Here is a 13,482-nt window from a genome sequence, read left to right on the forward strand (position 1 = left end):
TTGTGAATGTAGCTGCCCTACTATTAATACATGAAGATAAACTTCTTTCAAACAAGACATTAATTGAAAAATGGTGAATGAAGGACTCATGCCATAAATTTAATCAATTTAGTTGTAGGACATAGTTAAAATAATTACAGAATTTATTAACCATAATTTAAAGAATCATAAGAGACTTTGTTGACTGAAATATAAATAGTTGAAAATATAAACATGTTTTGGTATATAATTATAGATATTTATAAGAATAAATCACTGTAAATGAATTTGGAAAGATAGAAATTCTAAAGAAACCATCTACTGTAGTAGAAAAGAGAAAATTATTAAACAGCATGGCAAAATGCACCAGGACAAGATTTATCGCAGGTGAATTCCATTTAGTAACATAATTTCAAATGCTACAAATTCTCCCTCCATGTAGAAGGAAAAATAAATATTTGAAACTATTTTTGTAGAGAAATAAGATAAAAAGAAAATGTCAGATAATCTCATCTATAAATAATAAATTTGTACATAAACGTATACATTTTGTTTAAAAATATTCTAAACGAAACATTATCAAACAAACTAATACAATCAAAAGAATGACCCAATGAAATTATTCCATTCTAATGCTTTAAATAACTGACATGGGGGGGGGGAGTTCAATAACAAAGCAAATTTATTCTTTTGTCTTCTGTCTCCTGAAGTTTTTCCTCTGTTTTTCCTCTGTCCATGCAGCAGTCCTATGACCACTGAAATAATAAAAGACTGCATTAATTTAGCAGTTAGTGTGTCTACCCTTAAATATAGTCAACTGTCTAATCATTTATTTTCCACTCCTCAAGAAGGAGTTTTCGGCTGGCAGAAACGGGTAGGCAGTGGTGGGGATGTGGCCAGTGTCTTTCTTTTCCTGTACCTCCTCCCCAAGCTTGATAACACTTTTATTAATTATTCTAAACCACTCATAGTAGAACCCTTCATCTCCCTTGGCTTGGGTAAATGATTCTTTACTCTGGCCACTTGCTTATATCTTCATACCTGAAGAGAACCCAGTGATACTTGAGTTTCTTTTGGCTGAAAATTGTTTGTCCCTCTAAGCATGCCTATTAGATAGGACCTAGGACATAGCCTCTTTTTCAATCTGAATGAAATGGAATACATGAGAAACCCTCAGGCATCTTTTACTCCTACAAACTGTGGGAATGCGGCCACCTTCCCTTTGACTTTTTTCCCCAGCAGATAAGGAGATCTTTTTTGTCTTTTAGATTTCTCAGGTGAGAGTCAATCACTGATCCTCCACAGTTTACAACTACAAGGGTCATATATCCATGTCTTTGAGTGTGTCTTCTTAAAGTACCTTTTTCCTGACTTGTGGTAAAGGGTTGAGGCTTTCCTAAATCCTTTCTCCTGGCCTTTTTATGTAATTGATGTAAATGGCTAGTTTACATTTAAATCAATGTAATGTAAATTGGCCACCAATGCTTTCCAAGTTCTACTGAGGGGCCTATCTTACAACTCATTTTGATAGCAGCTATCTTTCACCTTAGGGTCTTGAATAAAATGCCCATTGTTAGAATTCTTATATAAGACTTATTCAATAAAATTCACTAAATGAGTAATCCCAGTGAGAAAAACCATGTGATCATTTGTAAAGATAATTTTAAAAATGGATAAAATTCAGTATTTTTTAATATAGTAGAATTGGATAGATATTTTAACTTGATAAAATATATCTGTCTCAACTCCAAACCAAACCAATGAAATAATTTATGTGTCCATTAAAGTAATGGTGTTCATTATTACCACCATTATTGAGCATAATTCTGAAGGCATCTGCTGGGGAAGTCAGGACACACCTAGCGGCTATCTCCCAACCCTTGCCTACTCCTGACTCCTTTACTATTTATGCAGATGCTTTAATGTCTTTCCATTACACAGCCCTGGCAAGACATTAGGTCTAATGAAAATGCCTGACCATGACTTAAGCCTGGAAATGGGGAACAAGCAGTTCCAGCTGCCTATCAGAGCAGGAACTCTCACGGGGCATGTCCCCTCCCCATGGGTTGTACAAATACCTGGCACTCTGGCAGTACAGATTTGTCTTTCCTCTCCCTCATGAAGTGGAGCATGTGGAGCTACCATCCACTGACCCTGACCCATGCAGTCGGGCTCTCTGGGAAGCCATGATGTGATCTCTTGCTCTGCTCTTTTAGACCTGTTATGATGTATAAGTAAAAAAGTGGTCATTTACTTAAAGTTTTTGTTTTGCCTGCACCTGTATTCCCACAAAGCACCATAAAGCATCTTGATCCACACAATCTCAGCAATTAGAAGATGGAGAGAAATGAGGTATATGAAAAACAAAGTTGAAAGGTAAAATGCCTGATATTATATGAAGACTGAGATATTCTGCTAGTCTGAGTTGACACTTTTATTCAAGGTCTTTTTCTAGTTACATCATCAGTGTGTGCTTGGTAGTAATCCCTCAGTGCCAGGGAAGCTCATCCCTGGGAGTCATGTCCCACACTGGGGGGAAGGTAATGCATTTACATGCTGAGTTTGCCTTAAAGAGTGGCCATATTTGAGCAACATGGAGGCTCTCAGGAAGTAACTCTTAGGCACTCTGCAGCTCTAGGCCTAGTTCATATTTCAGGCACACAGGCTCATAAGCATAGTCATGAGTATTAAGGGCTCATTATTGGACCATCCTTCTTTATTGGTCTTTGTCATTGCACTTGGGAGATTGTTGCTGTTCCATTGGGGAATGTGAGGAGCTTCCCTGGCTGGGAAATCATCACTCCCTCAGTTGTCATTTTTAACTGTAACCACTATGAAAATATCCAAACATTTTTATGTATCCTGTATACATGCCCTGGAGAACTCCCTCCCAATCATGTGCCCCCATCAATAACACCCCACACCAGTGTTCCTCCCCTGCCATAGTTGAACCTCTCTGTGGTCCAAAACTTTTTAAAAAAATGAAGCCTAATATATTGCCATGTTCCATTATTAGTAAAATGGAATATAGTGATGGGTTTAAAGGTTAGATACAGAATACTGATTTAGAAAAATTAAAGTGGGTTATCAAAAAATGAAAAGATGGAAAAACTTTGTTTTTGATGTTTTACCTTTCATTGCTGCAATAGATGTTGCCCTGTATGTACAGTGGCAAGGCAATTTCTTTCATTTCTCCCTCAGTGTGTACATCCTTTCTTTTTTTTTTCTTCTAATTATTAGTTTTGTCTTCACAAAAGTTTTAGATCACAGTGATTCACATATGTAATATAGGTACTCCCACATATCCAACATCAAACACTTATAGTTTATGTGTGTTCATGTATGAATGATATACTTCAATAAATTAGTTTTATCAATAAAAGGTAAAATGCATCTTTTTAATAAAGCAAATCATGCAATACTGTACCTGAAAAATCCAAAGAATCAATTTGATCCAATTGATCATTTGATCAAAGAATCAAATTGAAATGATTTCCAACTAGTAAGAGAATCATAATGTTGGTGAAGGTTGCTTTATAAAAAATTAAAACATAATTTTTGTGTAGTTAAACAAAAAAAACAGAAAATATAATTGAGAAAAAGATGCGATAACAGATCAAAGTATATAATACACTGCAACAAACAAATATGAAACATCTATACAACCAAAGCTCTAAGGTGCCAATAAGACACTCAAAATTATGGCTGAGAAAATAAGAGGTATTCTCTATTCTTGGATGAAAGACAATTTAAAAATTAAACACCCTTTTTTCTAATTTAATCTGAAATTTTAATTCAATATCAATAAAAATACCACATATCATTTTAGAACTGGATAATTTGATTCTATAGTTAATGTGAAAAAAAAAGAAGGAGAATGAATTTGTTGTCTTACAGGTATTAGAGCAGTATAGAAACTACAGAATGACTGCATGAATAGAAAAATAGATCAATGGGACTAGAATTTATAAATAGACACAATTTGTTAATAAAGGATTTTAGTACATGATGAGAACCATATTGCATTCTAATGCTGAAAAGATGAATTATTCACAAATAATATTGAAACAGCTAAATGGGTAACTAAAATAAATTCAAAGATTTAAATGTAAAAAATGAAAGCATAAAAATTAGAAGAAATCATGAAAGTTTTAAAAATTGTACTTGGAGAGGACAGGTTAGAATGATAAAACATTTACACTATAAAAGAAAGAATATTTAACCACATAGAAATGAAAGAAATATGAAAAGATAAAATGTGAAGCATTAAATACATTTAACAGTGGGTGGATTTTCAGAGTACATTATATTCAGAATGCATATGGAAACATATATATATTCCCCCAAGTAATTTCAGACCAACAATCCAGTAAACATAAGATGAGGCTGTGAAGAAGTAATATAAAGAAGGTGTTTTAGTTTCCTAGGCAGCTCAAAGCAAATGCCATGAAATAGGTAAAGTTAAACAATGGGTATTTATTTGTTTGTGTTATGTCCAAATCAAGGCATCATCAAAGTTATGCTTACTTCCCAAAGACTGACTGCCAGTGATCCTTGGCTCCACTGTCACATAGCAAGGCACATGGTGGCATCTGCTGGGCTCTCCTTTCTCTTCCAGGTTTCCTTGTTTGAACTTCTTGCTTCTTGCCTTCAGGCTTTCTCTCTATGTCTGAATTTCATTCTCTTATAAAGGAATTCAGTCATAGGATTAAGACCCATTTTGACTGAGGTGGGTCACACCTTAACTGAAGTAGCCTCATCAAAAATTCTACCTACCATGGGTTCACACCCAAAGGAATGGATTAAGTTTAAAAGCATGTTCGTCTAGAGTATATACAGTTCCAAACCATCATAGAAGGGAAATGAAATAAATTTATTTTTAAACATATAAAAAGGATTTAAATGTAATGCACAATAAGAAAAAAAATCAAATTGAAAAACTATAATGAGAAAATTTTCATGTATAAGACTGTCAAAATTTTAAAAAATGTTGATACTCTGTTGATGAGGGTATAGGAAAAAGGCACTCATACTTTTTGGGAGGAATGTAAACTGGTTCAATTCTGTGGAGGGAAATTTATAACACCTATCAAAAAAATACACATACCCTTTCACCACAAAAACTGCTTCTAGAAATTTGCCCTACAGCTCTACCTACACAGGTAAAAAATAATCCATGTATAGGGATTTTTACTGACGTGATATTTACAACTGCAGGAGTGGAAATAACCTAAATTTCTAACAGTAAGGCATTACTTGTTTTAATTATTATGTATCTGTGCACCTATTAAAAAGGACAAGAAGCTTTGTGGGTATTGAAATAGATTAATCTCTAGGATAAATTATTATATTGTATAATAATGTATTATTATTATCTTTTTGAGCAGTGCCCATAATATGCTACATTTTTGTGATGAGTGGGAGCTATTCTTCTCTGTATGCCCTTTTGTTATTTTGAGTTTTGTAGTAGGAGATTAATTTTATCTACTCAAAAGGTATTTAATTTAAATATATAAAAAATAAAGACATGATTATGATGATTATAGCTACCATTTATTGGGCACCTATGATAGGGGCTATCATTTATTATCTTGAACATTCACAATGACTATTTAGGGCTCATTTGTAATTGCCATTTTAAAGCAGAGAAAACTGAGGCTTAGAGAGACCAATTTATGTGCCCAATATTACAGAACTAGAAACCCATTAACCACCTTGAAATCAGGTCTGTCTAACTTCAAAGCCAATGAGTATAAAGGTTTGTCCAAGTTCAACTGAGCATCACAGTTAACAAACTTTAAATAGACATTAACCATTTCTCCACATCACTGAGCCTCATAGCACAACTTTTCTTAAGTGCCAAGTTTGATATAAATTAGCTAACTTTATTACTATAGTTGGTGGTTTTTATGTACATGAAATCTTGTTCTCCTGAAAGATCCAATTAAGATTACATAAAGGTTTACAACAGTCCTGTTGTGTAAATGGTTCAACATTCCAACAACAAACTAGATAAACATTTTGCCAATCACTAATTAAAAAGCTGGCTCTAAGTACAATAACCTGGAGTCAGTTTGCATTCACATTTCTATTAAAGGCTAATGAATACACAGCTAAACTAATTTAGTCAAATTGTTTCTTCATTGTGTTCAAAGTTAAATCTCACAATTCAGCTTTAGCCCTGAGTCTTTTAAATTATTTTTTCCTCCCCTATTGAGTAAAAGTCTAATTGAAAGCTTTTAGTCTTCCACATTGTGGAGGCTGTGAAGTGATATTGTTTAGTCCGCAGGGATTCAATTATTCCTTGGCTCTAAAATATACAACTCTACAAGGATTTTTTTTTTTAACCCACTTTGCCTGGAAGGTTTTGTGTTCTAAAACTTACCCTGATAATGGGATTGTTAAATTGTGAAACAAAAGAAAAACTGTCTTTATGGACTAGGTGTAAGAGTTTAATTCAGCCCTAAGATATAGTGACTATTTTTTCTACAGGTAAGTTTCGATTCAGGTGGAGTAGAGATGTCAAAAGTATCCAAAACACTAGGTAGCTGGTGTGAATTTAATTCTGTATGCTCACCAACAGAACTAGCTACATAATTTGTGGGCCAAATGCAAAATGAAAATGCAGATCCCCTTTTTTGCAAAAAGTGGTAAGAATTTCAATATGGCAAGAGCAGAACACAGGACCTGTCAGAGTTCAGGATCCTGGGCAACTGAAGTTTTAAGCCTATGAGTGACGCCTGCCCTGCTCATAAGTTTAGAGCGTAGAAATCTCACATTATTTTATTATTGCTTGTTCACTTAAACTGACTCCTGAATCTCTTTCTGCTAAACTGCCAGACAATTCAACATATTTTGAGCTCCCCAGCTCTGATATCAAAGGACCTTACACATTCTGAAGATTCCTGATCTTCAGTCTGCACTGGTTGCTGCTGAAATGCTTCTGGTCCAAGCCCACTCTTCTGTGTTTGTTGCCAGACACCTTCTAAGCCTGGGGCTAGGTCCCTAGGATTCAACCTCTCTAGCTATACCAACTTTATAATCCAGATCAATATATCTTGTGAATGAAAGGGAGTAATACCGATGTAACTAGCCTAAATTGGGACTCTCTGAGCCAAAAGGGCTGCATGGTCACCCTCATGCAGTCTTGTCTCCAAGTACCATGATGGACTGGGTTGGGACTTCTACTCTCAGCAGAACCTGCAGCCTTCCAGCCCCTCCGTGGGTTAGGGGAAAACTCTCTGCCACCAAACTCCAGCAGAGAGAAGATAGTCAATACCTGGTAGTCTGAATTTCCTATTGTTTTCTCCCTCTCATGAAATGACCAGAGACATTTTCTCATTTTGGTTCTTGCAGCTATTTAGCTTCTTAGAGAGACAGGTGGGCTATTGCTAGCCAGAACTTTTAAATGCTATGAAATTTTAAAAGCGAATATTATTGAGGAATGGAATATTCTTAAAATGTTTTCTTTCCAGATAACAAATGTAGGAGCTTAAAAATAAAAACTGAAAATGTGAAGCTATTTTTAAAGAAAATGTTTCTTAAAAAAATGTTTCATCCATTTCTCTGCTTTCTAAAAATATGTACACTGTTATATTTCATTCCTTGGTTGTGCAGGGTCATCTCATGGATTAGAATAGGATAATTAAAATATCTCTATGGAGTTAGAAAGCCTGCGTAGGAATCCTTGCTAGCTGTGTTAGACAAGTTACTTAAGTGCTCTGACCTCAGTTCCCTCATCTGTAAAATGGGGATATTAATGGTCCCATGTCATAGTGCTGAGGAGTAGTAAAGGTCAATATGCATCTATATAAAGTGCTTGGAAGAGTACATTTCAATAAATGTGAACGACTATAATCAATATTTGTGCTTGATAAAATGATAATTCAGAGGCATTTGTGCCTCTAATTTGATCCCATTCTGAGCTCCCAAATTTGCTTTAATATTAAAATAAAGTGTTAGTTTTTAAAATATCAGGCCACTACTTCTTACTATCCTTACATGTCCATTGGTAGCAGTAGGTTGTTTGCTTTCCTTTTCCCATACCACTGCTAGTTTTTCGAATCAGTTGTTCCTAATTTTTTTGAGGATGCCAAATGTAAGAATAAGCAGGCTTAGAGTAATATTTACTCCTAGGAGAAAAGCAGACTGTATTAGTCAGCCAAAGGGGTGCTGATGCAAAATATCAGAAATTGGTTGGTTTTAATAAAGGGCATTTATTTGGGGGTAGGAGCTTACAGATACCAGGCCAGAAAGCATAAATCACTTCCGTCACCAAAGTGTATTCTCACGTGTTGGAGCAAGGCTGTTGACATCTGTGGGGGTTCAGGCTTCCAGGGTTCCTCTGGGCTCAGCTCCTCTCTTTTCTCTACAAGGTCAGCTATAGACTGTGAGGCTCTCTAGACTTTGCATCTCTCCATAAGGTCAGATGTAGACTATCAGGTCAACAGCTCTGTCTCTCCCTGTGGTTTCTGCAGTGTCTAAGGAGCCGTCTCTATACCGCTGTGTTCTTCTCCTGGCTCAGGTCCTTTATCCTGGGAATTGTTTCTCTTTTCTCTGTGTGCTAACTTCCTGGGGCTCCAGCTTAAGACTTCAGCATCAAACTCCAGCATCAAAACTCCAACATCAGAAACCCTCAACTCTATCCTTTGCCATGCCTTTTTTCTGTGAGTCCCCACCCACCAAGGGGCAGGGACTCAATACCCTATTGATGTGGCCCAATCAAAGCCCTAATCATAACCCAATCACACCTAGGTACAGACAAGATTACAAACATAATCCAATATCTATTTTGGAATTCATAACCATGTCAAACTGCTACACAGACACATTTTATTAAATGACGTTTTCAGACCTTGGTTTGAGCTGATTAAATTTTTTTTTTTGTTTTTTTTTCCACATATTTGATTGTGTTCTCAATATTCAAAGTGGTTAATTAATGGACTACTAGTTCAGTGAGTGTTATATTGTACAAAGTTGTTGTGAAAATGAAATAATATATTGTGCATGAAAATTTTTGTAGATACATACACTTAGGGTTTTATTATTGCTGAATTCCATACTAATATTGTTTGGTGTAAGACTCTAGGACATATAAAACCTATACCTAATACGGGTGATCACTCCTTTACCACAATTTCTGTTAAGTCCAGTTTTCTGTACAGGAGCATTATCTGAAGAGATGAGTGTATATCCCTATGTAAAAACCTTGTGCCAAGGGAAGAATTACAGATTGTCTCTGCAGCTGCAAAAACCAGAAGAAGACTTAAGAGGTAAGGCAGGTAGTGTCTTTATGTTAACTGGTTTCATAGAGTTTTCTTGAATGTTGAAAAACAGCAACAACAAAAAGCTCTTGAAGCATTTTCTTTTTCACTTTTTTAAACTTTATTTTTAAAGAAGTTTTAGACTACAGAAAAGTTACATCAAAAATAAATACCCCACCCCTCACCATCCCCCTCTCACATTTCCCCCTATTAATAACATCTTATATTTTTTATTTTTTGTCTTTATTTATTTTTTTAATATTACATTCAAAAAATATGAGGTGCCCATAGACCCGCTACCCCCCTCACCCCACTTCTCCCCCCATAACAACAACCTACTCCATCATCATGAGCCATTCATTGCATTTGGTGAATACATCTCTGTGCACCACTGCACCTCATGGTCAATGGTTCACATCATAGCCCACACTCTCCCACATTTCACCCAGTGGGCTATGGGAGGACATACAATGTCCGGTAACTGTCCCTGCAGCACCACCCAGGACAACTCCAAGTCCCAAAAACACCCCCATATCTCATCTCTTCCTCCCACTCCCTACCCCTAGCAGTTACCATGGCCACTTTCTCCACACCAATGCCACATTTTCTTCGATTACTAATCACAATAGTTCATGAATAGAATATCAGTAAGTCTACTCTAATCCATACTCTATTCCACCATCCTGTGGACCTTACAATGGGATATTAATGTGCTACATTTATTACAATTGATGAACAAATATTGAAGCATTGCTTCTAACCTTGGTCCATAGTTTACATTATGGACATTATGTATACATAACCTTAGTTTACATTAAAATTGTCCACACAATTTTACAAAATGTACAATGTACATTTGACAAAATATACAATGGCCTATATCCATCATGCCTGTTGGGGGTGATTAAGACAGGCATGCATTGAGTTCAGCAACGCCAGTAACAGAGCCGCCAGAGCGGAGCCCATTTCCTTGTTCTCCTTCTTCCCTGCTCCTTTGTTTTCCGTTTCCCACCACTGCCCAGGCTAACACAGCAATGCGCAAGTGCAAGGCGCGAAACTGAAGTCTGCCATCCACCCCAGCAACAGCAACCACCAATCCCTAAACCCTGCCACTTCCCCCAGCAACAGCATCAGCCAATCCCTAACCACCACCTCTCCATCCACCGCCCCTCCCCTTCCCAAGAGTATATATGCTTTGTTCCCTCAATAAAATTTTGCAGCTTGATCAGAAACCTGTCTTGCTGTCATTCTTCGTGTCTCTTGTCCCACCATTCCTCCCTGGCAGGTGCTCGTGCCCTCGTTACTGTCCCGCGGGTCAGGACAACCACAGTTGGCACCCAACGTGGGGCCCAAGTAACCACGTCAGGACAGGAACGCCGCTTCACCATAGAGGAGAGTACTCTCGACACTTAGACCGAAGCAAAGCTCACTCTACAGCGGCGCAAAAGGAGTAGTTTGACCCCGAGGAGCGGGTCCCCAGTCGCCGACCCGTAGGAACGGGTCCCCCCGTCGAAACAAGTAAGTTTTGTTTCCACCTAAATTTCTATCTAAATTAATAATCATGGGACAAGCATCATCTTTGCATTTGTTGTTTATTAATCAGGTTAAGGAGGCACTCAAGACACGAGGAGTTAAGGTTAAAAAGAAAAGTCTTATAGAATTTTTTTAGTTTATTATTAAAACCTGTCCTTGCTTCCCTGAAGAGGGAACAATTGATGAAAGATGTTGGAAAAGAGTAGGAGACTGTCTAAATGACTATTATAGAACTTTTGGCCCTGGGAGAATTCCCATCACAGCTTTCAATTATTGGCAATTAATTCAGGACATAATAAGAATTTCCCCCCAATCCCCTGATATTAAAGATATTATAACGGAAGGAGTAACTGTCCTTAAATCACAATCACCTTTCCGCCCTGCCTCATGTTGCAGCCGCCGGGACGAAAAAAATAGGAGCCGGGGTGGGGAAAATACGAAAGAGGATAACCCTGAGCGTCCCGATTCACCCGTTAGCCTCATCTCCTTTGAAGATGAGCCGCTAACCCCTACTGCCCCTCTCCCCAAAGATGCCCCTCACGACACCGAAGAAAGCCCTAAAGGCTGCGATGCTCACCCTTCCGGCCTTAAGCCGCATCACATCCCAATATTCTACTGTATGATAATCCTAGTTCAAACCCACCTTTACTTTATCCAGTGGCTTTCAAGCCCCCCCCCCCCTTTACTAACCCCCTTGGTAGTAACTTTGCCCCCGTAGCCGAACTAACTAGCCAAATTCAAATGCTTACTCAAACCCTCGTATCCTTCACCTTACCAAAAGAGGAACCCAGAGGCACTGCACTCGCCTTCCCCGTTCTTTGGAGTCAAACCTGGCGCTCGCCCGCCACATCTGACCACACCCGCCAGCCGTTAGGCTCACAAAATGGCAGCGCAGAACAGCCTAGCCCCGGCTCACAAAATGGCGGCACAGAACAGCCCCGTCCCAGCTCACAAAATGGCAATCATACCATCATAGTCATAGACGACTCTGATGATGAGAATAATAACTCCGATTCTGATGAAGAATGCAATCAACCCACCAGTAGTGTTACTATTCCTCCCTCGGCGGCTCCTCCACCGGCTCCTCCAGCTCCTTTGGCTCCAGCTCCAGCTCCCGGAGCCGCCGTCGCTGCCGCAAACTATAAATCCCTCAGTTTAAAATACCTTGAAAAATTAAAAAAGGCAGTACACTCCTACGGTGCTACTGCCCCCTTCACGCTCGCCCTCTTAGAAGGTTTGAGTGACCAAGAATTAGTACCCAACTATTGGTTTCAGTTAGCTAGAGCTGCCCTAACTGGCGGCGACTTCCTGCTGTGGAAGTCTGAATACGAGGAAAACAGTAAAAACTCTGCCGCTCGTAACATCCGTAAAACTGATTCTAAAGATTGGACATTAAAAAAATTTCTGGGGCAAAAGTCATACCAAACCAGTCAAGCACAAGCCCAATTTAGCTCTGGACTCCTCTCCCAAGTGCAGATGGCAGCGCTTAAGGCCTGGAAAAAACTTCCCCAAAAAGATGCCACCACCTCTTCGCTCGCTAGACTGCGGCAAGGTGCAGAGGAGCCATTTTCTGACTTCTTCAGTTGGCTGCAAGCCACAGCCAAGCACTTGTTCAGGAGTTCTGAAAGCGGAAGTGATTTTATTAAACAGCTAGCCTTCGAAAATGCCAACGCAGCATGTCAAGCTGCCATCCGCCCCTTCCGCAACAATGACCTTAATAATTATATAAAGCTCTGTGCCAATATCAGTCCTACCCAAACCCTTGGCTTAGCCATCGGTGCAGCTTTTCAAGAAAGCCCTCCTGCCTGCTTTAATTGCAAACAGCCCAGCCATTACGCCAAAGAATGCCCCGTAAAGCCCAGCCTGCTAGCCTCTCCCCCTCAGCCCAATATCCCTGGGGCTTACCCACACCCCCGCCCTTCCCCTGTCTGCCCGATGCAAAAAAGGATTTCATTGGGCAACAGAGTGCCGCTCTCAGATTGACATCTATGGCCAACCCATCAAACCACGGGGGCGGGAAACTCCTATCGGGGCCAGCCCCAGGCCCTGCCCAGAACAAACCCCGGGGCAGTGAGGTTTGTTCAGCCCTCCCCTCCTACAATACCCACGCTCCCATCTATTCACCATCCTGCTGCATCTCCGACTTATGGAGAGCAACAGCAGGGAGCGCAGGATTGGGCCTCTGTGCCGCCTCCGAATCAGTATTAACCCCAGAATCCAGTCCTCTCCCCATTCCAGTGGGAGTGTATGGACTGTTACCCCCAAACACTTTCGGCCTTATCTTGGGAAGAGCCTCCTTAAGAGGGGTTCAAGTCCTCCCAGGAGTGCTAAATAGTGACTTTAAAGGCGAAATAAAAATAATTGCAGCCACCTCACATAACATAGTCCCCATCCCCACTGGCACACGAATAGCGCAGTTTATTATCCTCCCCTTACATCAAATTAATTCAAATTTCAAAAAGCTGCAGCGTACCACCGAAAGCCCTGGTTCCTCTGATGTTTTCTGGGCCCAAGCCATAACTCATAACCGGCCCACCCTAAAATTAAAACTAAATGGCAAATCTTTTGAAGGTATATTAGATACAGGAGCCGATGCCACAGTCATCTCCTCAAACCATTGGCCTAAATCTTGGCCCCTTACTGCCGCTGCCACCCATTTACAACCCCCTCCAAAGTTTACAAACTCTGAGTTGGGAAGATGACGAGG

The 13,482-nt window shown here is 39.2% G+C and overlaps 1 long non-coding RNA gene across 3 annotated transcripts; it reads right to left on the minus strand.

Annotated features, from left to right (window-relative positions):
• Positions 1 to 518: 518 nt before the first annotated feature.
• Positions 519 to 12,351, minus strand: LOC131280503 (uncharacterized). 3 transcript variants are annotated; one of them, XR_009188116.1, is made up of 4 exons: positions 12,198 to 12,351; positions 11,816 to 11,939; positions 2,058 to 2,197; positions 519 to 734 (listed from the first exon to the last, which is right to left on the minus strand). It is a non-coding gene; the product is annotated as an uncharacterized lncRNA (long non-coding RNA). The 3 variants fall into 3 exon arrangements; XR_009188115.2 differs by having other exon boundaries at positions 11,816 to 12,347; XR_009188114.1 differs by lacking the exons at positions 11,816 to 11,939; positions 12,198 to 12,351 and adding an exon at positions 11,551 to 11,638.
• Positions 12,352 to 13,482: the final 1,131 nt, after the last annotated feature.

This window comes from Dasypus novemcinctus, chromosome 11 (assembly GCF_030445035.2).
Source record: "Dasypus novemcinctus isolate mDasNov1 chromosome 11, mDasNov1.1.hap2, whole genome shotgun sequence".
NCBI lineage: Eukaryota > Metazoa > Chordata > Mammalia > Cingulata > Dasypodidae > Dasypus > Dasypus novemcinctus.